At 41.5% G+C, this 13,585-nt stretch overlaps 1 protein-coding gene across 4 annotated transcripts in view; it reads left to right on the top strand.

The window, feature by feature from the left end:
• The first annotated feature begins 115 nt into the window (after positions 1–115).
• Positions 116–13,585, top strand: part of ABCA1 (ATP binding cassette subfamily A member 1) — a 137,121-nt gene continuing 123,651 nt past the window's right edge. For 2 of the 4 annotated variants that reach the window (XM_086414526.1, XM_086414529.1), the window contains exon 1: positions 116–424. The gene's annotated coding sequence lies outside the window, so the exon portion shown is untranslated. Of the gene's footprint in view, positions 425–10,478; positions 10,797–13,585 lie in introns of those variants that run through there. The other 2 variants (XM_086414527.1, XM_086414528.1) reach the window with 2 other exon arrangements.

The following is a 13,585-nucleotide window of genomic DNA, read 5'->3' as shown; positions in this document are numbered from 1 at the left end:
CCTCCGCCCCCAGCCCCGCGCGCCGCTGGACGTCGCCCGTTTAAGGGGCGGGACGCGGCTCCACGTGCTTTCTACTGAGTGACTGAACTACATAAACAGAGGCCGGGAAGGGGGCGGGGAAGGAGGGAGAGAACAGGCTTTGACCGATAGTAACCCCAGCGCTCAGCGCCGCCGAATCTATAAAAGGAACTAGTCGCGGCAAAACCCCGGTAATTCCGAGGCAGAGTGAGTGCTGCCGGGGCCGGCAGAGACGCGCCGACACCTCTCTCTCCTCGGGCCCAGGTGGGCAGAACAGGGTGCGCCGTGCAACCAGCGCCGCCACAGCCAATTTCTCGGGGCGCTTTGCTCCCTTTACCCCACTTCTTTCCCGAAGGGTTTTTCAAGGGGTTGGGGAAAGAGCCACAAACACAAAAGTGGAAAACAGGTAAGAGTCTCTTGAGCGACTTGGACGTTATTGTTTCGTTTCGGGCCGAGGGGACTTTGGGAAGCTCTGGGTTTCGGGGACTTTAGTCCGAACCCCCACATCCCCACCTCCTGCAGCACAAACAGGGGCTCGTGAATGTGGAGAGGACGTCCTAGGAGGAGCTCTGGCGACCCAAAGACGGGACATCGCTGCGCTCAGGGTTCGCCCGCGGTGGAGCTCGGGGAGCATCTCTGGGCGCGCGGAGACCCGAGCGCAGTAGCTGGGGCGCAGTGGAATCGGGGGCTTCTGGTGGTGCTGGAGGCGCTGCTGCCGGAGTAGGGAGAGTGGCAGGTCTGGCACTGAGCTATTCCCTTTGTTTGGAAGCGCCTGAGCCGGTTGGAACCTTCTCTGGCTGCGGGTCGGCCGGCGCCCACCCGGAAAATTGCCAGCAGTCAGAATCCCCTCTGTTCCTAAGGAGCTAGTCCGGGTTGGGCTCTGATCTGGGAATAGGTCCCCCGCGCCCCCGGACTGGAGCAGCGCTTTCTGGCTCACCAAGAATGCGAGTGGGAGGTGTCCCAAACAGAGTCCTTAGCGCTAGTGGTCTTTTGAGGCCTCGGGGGCTTTGTTTGGTCAGGGGTTCCTGTTCCATAGTCTCCATACGCTTCCAGGAGCTACTGTCTCTGACGCTGTGGGAGGCTGGGGATGGGGGTGGGGGAGACGGGCAGGGCGGAGGGACGAGAGTTTTGTTTCTTTAACAAACGTTAGAAGGGGGGTCTGCGGAAACCTGGAGCTGAGGTGACCATTCCCCTGCCCACCCCTCACCCCCCCATCTTCCTGCCCTTTGCTGCGTGTCTCTTGGAGCAGCTTCAGACAGGGCACGGATGGGGAAGCTAGGGCGAGACGGTGCAGCAGAATGACCGAGAGTAACCCCGGCGCACGGTGCAGAGCTCGCAGCTCCGCGGGCGGGCTGTGCTTCGTGGTGGGGGGAGGGAGGGCTGGGCGCCGGCTGCTGGTAGCCACGGAGTGGGGTGGGAACTGATCTACAGCGCCTCCTGGCCGGGTGGCCTGGGAATCGGCTCCTTGACCGGAGTGAGCCCAGGCTGTAAGAGGCTTTGTCGCCTGCTGTGGTTCCGACCGAGATCCGGTGAAGACGGGTGGTTGTAAACTGGGAGGAAACCTGGGGGATCAGGCGAAAGTGCTTCTGCTTGTGTTTTAGAATGCTTCCCAACTCCCAGAGAGTTGCTAAATGGAAGGTTCTTGGGGCGTGGGCCAGTGCTAGGGTTGTGTGTAGGTGCCTGTTTTTCAGCACTCAAAGAAGGGAATAAACAAGATAAAAGAAAAGATAAAACAAGATAAAAGAAAACAGAGAGAGGGAGAGAGAAGGAAAAAGGGAGAGAAAGAAATGTAGCACTGGAAATAATTGGCCCTTATCTTTTGCAAAAGCGATACCATCAGTTTTTAAAACCAGGACTTTTCGGTGAAACAAGGAAGTGAGTGCGTGGTATATACATTCATATAATAGACAATAAATTTGATATTAAAAAATTCCTTGGTGATAAAAATCAGCAAGTCACTTCCTAAGGACCGGTTCCCACCTCCCATCAAAGAACACCTCATAAAATTTTGCAAGTTCAAAAGCAGAGTTTTAATGGTCCTTTAAACAGTAGTGTGGGATTTCGATCTTTTCAGACAAAATTTAAAACTCAACTAAAGAAGTACTTAGTTTTTTTATCTCCCCTTTTATGTCAGCCCATTTTCCTCATACTTACTACGAAATTAATGGAGGCTTTCTGTTGTTCATGTCATTCTCTTGAGACACTTAGCCTAAATCAAAGAAAGTGTGAGAGCAAAGGGAGAAGGTTCTGGAGTAGAACCTCTTCTGGTGGTAAATAATTTTCAAGTACAAAGTTTTCCTTGTCAGCCTGTTCCCCAAGTACTCCTTTTTAAAACAAAACAAAACAAAACAAAACTTTTAATTTTACTTTTAAGTATAACTGATTAATAATATTTGATAGTTTCAGGTGACAACAAAGGAACTTAGTCACACATACATGTATCCATTCCCAAATGCTCTTTTTATAGGAGCTTTAATGCTTTATGCATTGAGTTAATTCATGATAGAGTTTTGGGAAAACATTAGATACACAGAGCACACTGGTATTTTCTTGAGAAAAAGCGGTAGAATCAGAGTGACAGCCTTCGATGATCACAGTTCAAGGGGTAAGAATTGCTACTGCAGTCAGAGTAATTCTTGAGCCCCCTTGCAAGGACCAGCCTGGTGTTCCAGAATGATGTATCTGATGGTGAAATGGACACTTGTGATATGTGTCTCCCCTTCAGATGAGCATTTAAAATCTCAGCTCTCGATTTACATCTAAATAGAGGCCTATAATGAACCCTGGACACCTTTTGACTTAGGGCATGTTTACAGTTCATGTAAGACTAGCTTAGATTGGAAAAGGGTGATTAGGGTTTGATGGTTTCCAACCTCTGCTCTTAATGCTTACATTAAAAAGTCTTAATGCTTACATTATTAAAAATGAATGAAACCAAATGAAACTCAGTGACACAGTTTTTTATCTTCTGTAGTATTTATCTTATTAAAAATTTTTTTAGGGGATCTTCCTTCCCATAAGCTAAGTTGCTTATGCTATATTCCGCATGATTGTAAATTGTTAATATCTTTGTATTTTTATTTTCAGCTCCTAAAAAATTAAATGGACATTGCCTTAGATTTCTTAATAACCTCTTCCTTAATTCCTAAACCTCTGATAGTCTAGAAAATTCCAATAGACATGTTGTTTTAGCATTTCTAAAATACTCTAAATTCCAAATACATTTTATTTACCATCTAGATGGTAAAGAAATAATGGAAATTTAATGCTCTTTATGATTAATTACCTCCATATCAAATTTTAAAGATCTTGCTGAAAATTTGTTTTAATTTAACTGTTCTGGAGGAGGGCTTACACTAAAACTGAAACCGTCTTCATATCTGCACGTGGAAATTATCATAAGTGTGGAAGTTACTGCAATATTTATTTAATAGACACTTAAATAGCACCAGGTGCCAAATACTATTACAAATGCTTTTCAAATACTATTTTAATTTTAACCACAAATCCACCTGTTATCCCTATTTTGCAGACTAAGAAACAGAGAGAGTTTCTGGCCACACACCTTGCAACTGGCAGAGCTAAGTTTTGAACCTATCCAGTGAGCCCCAGAGTTCTTTGACTCCCACACTAAGCAGTGAGGTGGTACAGTTTCAGTTGCTGTGGTCACAGGACTTTGCGAGGATGCTCGCTGAGTTCTGGTAGATATATCTGCTCTAGTCCTTCACGGAATCTACAGCCTGTATGTTATTTCCCTTGTTGCTGTGAGTGGGCCAGACAAATTCTCTTCAGCGTGTTGGGACATTGATTGCATAGGGATTGCAACACCATGGAAAGGACAGACAGTAAAATTTGCTCAACTTTAGCTCTTGGTTTAAAATAAAAAATTTACTGTTGTTTCAGTCAAATATTTGTAAGTCTATACTGATGTCCAAATCTTTCCCCATGTAGTACATAAAAAATGGATAGACAGTTTGGTTGTAAAAGGATAAGGAACACAAGAAAAAGAGAAGGGAACTGTTAGCTTAGCTGTCAACCTTTGGCGAATTTTTAAAATTGCTTATTGTACAGTATGATTTCTGTTTGTTTTATCCTTCAATATGTCAGAGACCTTCTGAAATAACCTGTTTTTCTGTTACTGACATTACTGTCTAGAAATCAAATTTAGCTCTTTTCTTATGGCATCTTTCTCTGAGCAAATACATTTTCAAAGTCAGCTTAAATAAAGGTGAGACAGAATGGGAAACTTCTTATTAAATTGGTGTAGCACCTTAGACATAAACTCTTAGAAAAGATTTTTCTTGGTAAAAAGTTATGCTTATTATTGATTTACCTTATGCTGGGTGTTTCAAGCATTTTACACATAATAATTTAGTTCACTCTGTTGAGAACCGCATAAGGTGGATTCTGTTATTATTTTCATTTTACAGACAGGGAAACTGAGGTGTAGACAGGGTAAGTAGCCTGACCATGGAGTTTGTAAGTAAGTAGTGAAGCTGAGGTTGCATTCCAGGCAGTCTGGTTTCCATGAATTTACCAATAATAGGATAAGGGCTTTGTTAAAATATTGAATTTTGACAAATGAAATACTCGCTAAAGGCAAAGAATCAGTCTCACTTTTCATTTGGGTATTTTACGACTGAAAATAGTTCCCTGGATAGGTAAGCAGCACAGATGTTGTTAGAGAGGCACATTTTAGAAATATCTGAAGTCAATCTGAAGTCAGAGTAAGAAAATCTTGTATGTAAAATTGTTTTCAGGTAGAGCCTTTGGTTATTCTGCATTCTGTTGAGACAGTAAGCTGTTTTAAAGCAAAGAGCATTTACTCCGAGGAGCATCAGACTTGGTTCCTAAAACAAAAGAAAACTTGAAATCCTGTCTTTTTCCATTTTGAAAATTTACCCTAAGACCTGATTTAAATGCCATCCTTCTCATAAGCTCTCCTGGATTCACACCTTCCTGCCAACACTGAGTTAAAATTAATTATCCCTTTCTGTTTTGCTCCCATAGGGTTGGATCATAGCACTATTCATGTCATGGGATTAATTGCATGGTTTTGTTTTTTTTTTTTTTTTTGGTTATAGTTAACATTTGTCTTGTTCTTGAGTGTATGCTTCTCTAGGAGGAGGTCTAGGATTCTTCTAGGGTTAAGGTCCTAGAATCCTAATTCTCTAGGATTAAGGTCCCAGTCCTTAATTTACTCTCCTTGATATGGAAGGGGATTCAATAAATGCTATCTTGAATAAGTCAAAGAGAATGGGAAGCTAATGTTGGTTTTCTATATTCTGAAAGATGAATTAAAATGATGTGATAATCACAGAAAAGCATTAGAAGTAGAATTATATGAGAACTAACTAATTAAGGTTAGGTTTATGATAGGTTGAGAAATATTAGTGTGTACTTAGACCAGCTTACTTTTTGTAGAACAAACAATTCTGATTCCACTCAGTTTCATTTCTCTTTTTTGAGGCAGCTGTGTTTTGAGAAAGTGTTCTAGTCTGTTACATTTCACATTAAACTACATTTATTTGCACATTAATTTATTTTTAAAAAAATAGGAAAGATAATTCACTAAGTAATTTAGAATTTAATTACTTAAAAATCAAAATAACCTTTTATGTATAGAATCTTTTCTTTTATTCATTCTTTATGTGTGTGTGGGTCTGTATGCATATATGTGTATTTGTTTAGAATTGCAACATTTTCTATGCTAAATCCAACTTCTAAGAAGCATTTGGAAGTCAAAACATTTTATTTGGCTACTCTTGAAGTCAAAATGTTTTATGATAACTGGTGTTTAGCACCAGACACTTTTTGGGAAGAATTTTGTATATATAAAACCAATCAGTGGTTATTATTTATTGGGACAGTATTCTGGACTACATGGAGAATATGCTGAAAGCTATGGATTCCCTTTTCATAAAAAATATACACAGGCATGTACACTCCAAATTTTACATATAATTACATACAATTTGATGTAATTATATTTTATGTGTAATTCCAGAAACCCACTAAGCAGTCATGTGGCCCTGGGCTAGTCATTTTACTTTTCTAAGATTTAATTTCTTGATGAAAGAGGCTGAGTACATGACTTTTGAAGAGCCATTCAAGCTTTTGTATTCTCTAGATGTGTGTTCTTGCCTGGAGAATCCCAGGGACGGAGCAGCCTGGTGGGCTGCCGTCTATGGGGTCACACAGAGTCGGACACAACTGAGGTGACTTAGCAGCAGCAGATGTGTATTTAGGAAAAAGAGGGATTCTTTGATAGGAGCTGCCCAGAGAAACGTCCTGAGGGACATTCTCAGTATTAGTGTAACAGATTGTGTGGGTTTTGAGAGGTAGAGTGGAAATACCCATGGAATACATAGGAGTGTTTTGATGATCGTGATGACGGAAGAAAAGAAGGTGGTGGGAGGAGAGGAAGAAGAAGTGAGATGGGGTTGGAATTACTTATTTATCCACATTAGGTGGATGAAGACTTGATTCATAGAACCCAAAGAAGAATTTTATCTTAAATGCAAAGGAAAAAGTGGTTGGTGATCTCAGTAAGTTTCAATGGAGCAAACATGATGGAATGAGACATGATGAGACATTTGTCTCATTTCCGACTCACCATCTGGAGATTCTCTCTGAAAGAAAATATTCATTTGGACTCTCCATTCTGGGCATTTCCATTTTGAGTGTAGATTTTGTTTTTTATAGTGCAATCCTATTAAGCCAATATATAATAGAAAGCTAACTGACTTTTGAGATATGTTCATCCTCCAAGAAAGGATGAGAAATAGACTAACCTTATAAGGATATTTCTAAATATCTCAGAAGACTCTCACTGGGTGCAGATGGGCAAGACACAAAGTTTTCTAAAGCATTGCTTTGAGTTAGTTGTTTCAGAGATCATAACAAATTAGGACTGGAAGGAACCAGAAGGGAAAAAAAGGAGCAAGAGGTTTCATGATTGAAACAGACATGGGAAGAGGGAAGGAACTGCGAAGAAGTTGTTTGGGTTTCATATCCCTGTTTACTTTTGCTTTGCAAAATTTCTGTAGGATGCCAGGTTGGGAATAGTTTTTGTCAAGAGTCAAACCAAGCTTGTTTTTTGGAAGAAGCAAGTCCTCAAGGGTATGGCAGCTTGAATTTGGTTGGATCTGGTATTTAGATGGTCCAAGTTTGACATAAAGGTGACACTAATGGAAGCAGCAGCTTTCCTTGGAAAGGCAGAGAGGATGAAAAGGCCCAGAGTAATGGCTTTTAGACTGATCTGTGACTCTTCTCCACTCCCCGATGCAAGGCTTTGGGATGGAAGTGGCAGTTTACTTCAGCTGGAGTGAGGTGTGATTTCTGGTATTGGAAGGAAAGAAGAGGAAGATACCATATTTTTAAAATGTGTGTGTGTGTATCTATTTGTTTATGGCTAATATACAAAAAATACCATTAAACTGAAATTCATTCCTTTAGCAAATATTTTTTGAACACCATGTAGAGTACTAGGTGTTGAACAAATGTCAGAAGACATTAAGGATCTGACACCATAGTAATCTTGGCATTCAAGGCTCTTCCAAATAAGACTCTGGTTTGGATAGCTTTGTCCTGGACCGTACGAGGCATCCACTGCACCGTGTTTTCTCACTGGTGATGAGCACATAGTCTGGCTCAGTAACTGTTAACTGACTCCCTCTGTGGGTTTTCTTCTTTTCTCTGATTTCTACTTTAAGAACCCCTTCATGCTTTCTCTGAGCTTATTGTTCTGGAATCTTACATCCATCCTTCGTGGTTGACGGATCTTGTTTACACTGTACCTTCTCCTCTGATTCCTCACTGACAACATTTTGCCCCTTGACCGCAGGTAGATGAGCACAGTGTGGGCTGGGCCTTCCCCTCCATTACCTCATTTACTCCTCGCTAGAACCTGGAGACAGGCAGCATGTAAACCCCTCAGATTCTTTCAATGGACTCACACTTTTATAGTTATCAACACATATATTTTTAAAAAGTTAACCTTATATTGGTTCTCTAAATTGAAAACTGATGTCAGTTGTCTGAAATAAAAGGTAGTTTTAAAAATAATTAGAATGAAAATGAATTGTTTTTTAAAGCCTGTCTATAAAATAAGCTTTTTTTGGGCTCCAAAATCACTGCAGATGGTGACTGCAGCCATGAAATTAAAAGACGCTTACTCCTTGGAAGGAAAGTTATGACCAACCTAGATAGCATATTCAAAAGCAGAGACATGACTTTGCCACCAAAGGTCCGTCTAGTCAAAGCTATGGTTTTTCCAGTAGTCAGGTATGGATGTGAGAGTTAGACTATAAAGAAAGCTGAGCACTGAAGAATTGATGCTTTTGAACTGTGGTGTTGGAGAAGACTCTTGAGAGTCCCTTGGACTGCAAGGAGATCCAACCAGTCCATTCTGAAGGAGATCAGCCCTGGGATTTCTTTGGAAGGAATGATGCTAAAGCTGAAACTCCAGTACTTTGGCCATCTCATGCGAAGAGTTGACTCATTGGAAAAGACTCTGATGCTGGGAGGGATTGGGGGCAAGAGGAGAAGGGGACGACAGAGGATGAGATGGCTGGATGGCATCACTGACTCGATGGACGTGAGTCTCAGTGAACTCTGGGAGTTGGTGATGGACAGGGAGGCCTGGTGTGCTGCGATTCATGGGGTTGCAAAGAGTCAGATATGACTGAGCGACTGATCTGATCTGATCTGATCTGATAAAATAAGCTTGCTTTCTAAAGGCACTGACTCTGAAACTTGTTCTTACTTTGTTAAAAAAGGGAAATTAAGCACATGTTATAGAAGCATTGAAAAGAAGATCAAACAGAAACTTTCTCCTTAATACAGTTTTTACAAATCTAAAGTGCTGAAAAGAGCATTTTCTCATTGTGTGATTGAGTGTTTAATACTGTGCCTGACCATCCCCTAAAATCTTCTAAGTGGAATTTAAATATTGCTTAAATTCATCTCATAAACTTTCCTGCAATCGGGGAAATATTGAGGCTGCCGCGTTTTTCTGATGGTACACCTGATACAGAGACTAGTTAAATAATTTGTTCCTGGTTCACGTACTTCAGTAATGGCAGAGCTGGGGTTCAAACTTGAGTCTGAAACTCAAGCTGCAGGCAGTTTTCTTAGACTCAGAAGATCTTTTTTTAAATTTTAAAGTCTTTATTGAATTTGTTACAATTTGGTTTTGGTTTTCTGGTGGCCAGGCATATGAGATCTTAGCTTCCCAACCAGGGATCGAACCTGCACCCCCTGCATTAGAAGGTGGTCTTAACCACTGGACTACTAAGGAAGTCCCCAGAAGATCTTCTACTCCAGTCTCCTTATATTCTGTGGCTCAGAGTGGTAGAATGGCTCGCCTAAATTCATTCCCTAGCAGTCAGTAACAGGAATTTAAAATCTTAACTTTTTGCTTCTTTAATCCAAGCTTCTTGCTACTGTATCAGAATTTAGGGTGGTATTTACAGTGTCCCTTTAGGAGAAAAAAAATTCAGTCTATAGGTCTGTCCTTTCAGCTTACAGTGGACACTGAATCTTTAATATTGAACTGGCCTCATTTATTCTATTGGTCCAATTTGAATCTTAATGGGTTTTTCAACTGGATTTTCTTTTTCTCTCAAATAAACACTGCTCTTTGGCTGTAAGTTCAAATCAAGGAAAGGCCCACAAAAGTCCCAAAGGTTGAGTCTTTCCCTGGGACCATTTTCTTCATGCAAAAGTAGAAAAACCTTGTGCTAATTTTGGCTGTTTAGGATTAATTGTGATTACCAGCAGTTTTTTAGCTTTTTAGTTTTCTTTTAACTTTAATGGTTGTGTTAATTATAGGAAGTACCTCGAGTTCAAGATAAGGAAAGCCTTTGGTCAAGTTGTGTTTCTTCAGTTGCCAGTCCTGTTACAGGACTTGCAAATTTAGTGGAATTAGTGCCATTTCCCCATTTCCAACTCTAGTCCCATTTCACATGGTCTCAGCATGGCTTTCTCCTTGGCTGTCTGACACTAGGTTCCAATGGCCTCCATTGAGGGGAGTGGATGTCCCCCTGGAGGCTGCAAAGACCAGCAAGGCACACTGTCCTCAGGTGGAACTCCACTGGGGACTCCATGCTCAAGTGATGTAGACACTTAGCATACAGTCGCTTGGGAGATGAGAGTGTGTGCATTTTAAAATGCCACTGTCAACTGCAGTTGATAAAAGAGGCTAGCAGGAGTTCTACCCAATAGTTTAGTTGCATCTTTCCTTGAGCATTTTGTTATCTGGCACATAAAATGTTTGATTTGTGAAGATCTTAATGACAGTAGCACTTTCAAGAAGAAGTACTCAGAATCATGATAACATTGAAATAATTCAGATCAATTTCCACTGGGAACATCCTTCCAGACCTCAAATAATGGAGCTCATGTTGCCAGTATTTTTTCTTTTTAAAAGCTAACATCCTTCATTTTTTGTTTTTCAGGTCAACTTGTGATCTTATTCCTCTGTAATTTAGCAAGGCAGTCAACAAAGTGGCTTGTTAGTTCAAGAGAAGGAGTTCAGTTTTGAAGTTGGGAGGGCAGGTTCGACCCTGTGCCTCTGTGCCTGTCCTGGAGCTCCTACTACATCCTCACCTAGCTGGTCAGCTGGTTCTTGCTGGGTTGCATCTTGGACACATGAGGCACCTTGGACAAATGACCTGTGCTAGCACTATCTCAAGAGCTGGTTGGTGAAAGGGGAGGTTCTGGACAAGATTGCCGGGTTTGGTCACATGTGAGCTAGAACTGGGAAAGAGCCACAGGTGAGATTACTTGTTCTGGCAAAAGTAAAAGGAATAAAGTGTTGAGGTTGAAAAATAGTATACAGGTTTTGATAAGCTTCATTGAGTGAGTTCTTGACTTGAGCCTATGAGTTTAGAGTTTGAGGCTCCTGACCAACGTTGACAGTTTTGTATTCATGGTTGAACCCCTAGGGGAGGTGTTCTTGTTAGTTGGCATGTTTACAGGGGTCTGGAGCCTCAGTCTGGGCAAATTACAGATTCTCCTTTGCTCACAAGAAGTACATGAAAATGAACGCCCTTACCAACAAATTCGAGTGACTTTGGGGAAGACCAAATTAGATGCAGTCCTGTTTAATCTGAATTTCTTTGAACGCAGCTGGAAAATTTGTCATGGTTTTGGGCTACCTGAGCTTGTCCTTTATGACATTTCTGATTTGCTACCGTGGTGAACCTGCTTTAACTAATTTTTCTCATCCCTGAGGTCTGACTTCAGAAGGCTTCACTCCACAAATGTGTACAAGCACCAAGTGGCTCTGGGCTCAGTGTGGCGTAGGACAGTAAGATGTTGAGATGGTCGCTTGCAGCCTGACTTACTGTGTAGCAGGGACCGTCGGAGTACTTAGTACACTGGAGGAGATGGTGGGAGAGCTGAAGAGATGAAGCAATAGATATAAGGCCCAGATCACAAATAGGTAATTGACCTGGAAGCTGGAGGAAGTAGTCTGGAGAACAAAACTGAGTGAGGTGCTGAAGACATGGAGAAAGGCAGCCTATGTGGAACAGAAGAGCTGACTGCTCCCAGAGCAGAAGAATAGTATACATATGTGGTAGGGGTCCCCAAATCGGGGGGGTTATGGTAAGACACTGGTAGAAATGGTACCAGGATACCAGCAAAACCCTTTCACATCTCCCACAGATCTGGGCATGCAGAAAGTTCCAATGTGTTTTGGAAAGTCCATTGGGGAAATAGTCCCTTCTGTGGACAGAGAAGGAAGAAGAGAGATTGCTTTAATATTAATAAACTGCCCACTTTGTGCCCCACCCGAGTGCTTTGGGGAAGCCCAGGTAGCTCAGTGGTAAAGAATTCACCTGCCAATACAGGAGACGCAGGAGACATGGGTTCGGGAAGATCCCTTGGAGGAGGAAACGACAGCCCACTCTAGTATTCTTGCCTGGAAAATCTCATGGACAGAGGAGCCTGGTGGGCTAGAGTTCATGGGGTCCCAAAGAGTCGGAGATGACTTAACACACACGCTGAGTACTTTACACTGTGAAGTCAGCTGCACTAATCATAGCTGCCATTTACTGGATACTTCTTTTGTCCCAAATAATGTTTTATATACATTATTTGTTCTATTTTATGGAGAGAATACAGGGACTCAATGCCTAGGGTCCCTGAGCTGGTGAGTAGCAGAGTCAGTATTCAAACCCCACTTTCTCTGACTCCAAAACCTCCTTTCTGTCTACCAGGCTATTTAATCCATGAAAATAATTAAGGACATCTGGGGAAGCTTGCTGCACGGCGACATAGGTCTACAGGAAGGGGAAGGCAGTGAAGGGATTTGGGTTTGTCTGTCCCCAAGTCCTTTGAGCACTTTCATAAAAATAAACTTTTTAGGCTGGGAGAAGTTTGAACATCTGAAGATGTTGCCCCTTCCAAGATGTAAAGCAAACAAAATGGTTTTTGCTGATATAGTCACTAAGCCTTTTATCCTAAAATGCTCTTGGAAAGCCCTCCTCCAACAACAGGGAACATTATCCAGTCAAAGTTTTCTGCAAATAAAGGATTGCTCATGGAGGCAGACTTGCGTGTGTTTCTGTATTACTCAGGGTGTTTGTCGCTTTTATAGTTCCTTCCCTGAGGACCCTCTAACTTTGGCATTATGATTGTGGTTGAGAAAAAAGTGTTTTCTACGTCATGTAATGTTGACAGGTATTTCATTTCTAGGGGAAAGGTTCCTTTTTCCTATATGCTACACACCTGCCACCAGGGAAAAAGCAAATAGTTGTATTGTTTGCTGAAGTCTTCCTTTCAGGGTTGCTCTGTGTTTGTTTAGTGGAAATCAGCAGCATAAGAAGGGCTGTCTCTAACATTTTGTCAGAATTTCTCCATAATTCTACAATGATGAAACAAGAACTTGAGGACAGGATGGATTTGCTTTCAGAAACTCTGGTTGTCAGTTTTGGAAGTTCTGAGACTGTTTTAGCTGCTAGCAACTGGACTGTTGAGAGTGATAAATAGGATCTTTGGTTGTCCAAATATCAGCAACATGATAGAAATAGATTTAAACTTTTTGAATCCCCTTTAAAATAGAATTGTTGACAGCATGAGGATTGTGCTTCTCAAAGGCTCATTATGGATTTGTACAGTATTCAGGTATTTCTTCTAACTTTTCAGTTTTTGTGTATTCCTGTCATAGCCCTCATTTTGAAAATTAGCCATTAGCAAATACTTTCATCCAGGAAATTGAATATATGTTCCAGGGTGAAACAAGAATGTGCAGTTATATATAAACTTACTGTCACTAATAATCAAGTATGATACATTCGGTACTTAAAATTCCCCTTGAGTTACAAATTGTTATAATTAATAAAATTCATTAGATCTATATATTTTTAAGATATTTATTTATTTGGCCGTACTTGGTCTTCGTTGTGATATGTGAGACTGAGTTCTCTGACCACAGATCCTGCCTGGGCCCCCTGCATCGGGAATGTAGGATCTTACCCACTGGACCACCAGGAAAGTACTGAATCTGTATTTTTAAAACAGGTCTTGTGATAGCAGAGCCTCTTCTAGAATGACAGGA

The sequence above is a fragment of the Bos grunniens genome, chromosome 8 (assembly GCF_055505025.1).
Source record: "Bos grunniens cultivar Pamir isolate PY7600 chromosome 8, Bosgru_T2T1.0, whole genome shotgun sequence".
Lineage (NCBI taxonomy): Eukaryota > Metazoa > Chordata > Mammalia > Artiodactyla > Bovidae > Bos > Bos grunniens.
Note: the sequence above shows the minus strand (reverse complement) of the source record. Positions and strands in the feature narration are given on the sequence as shown.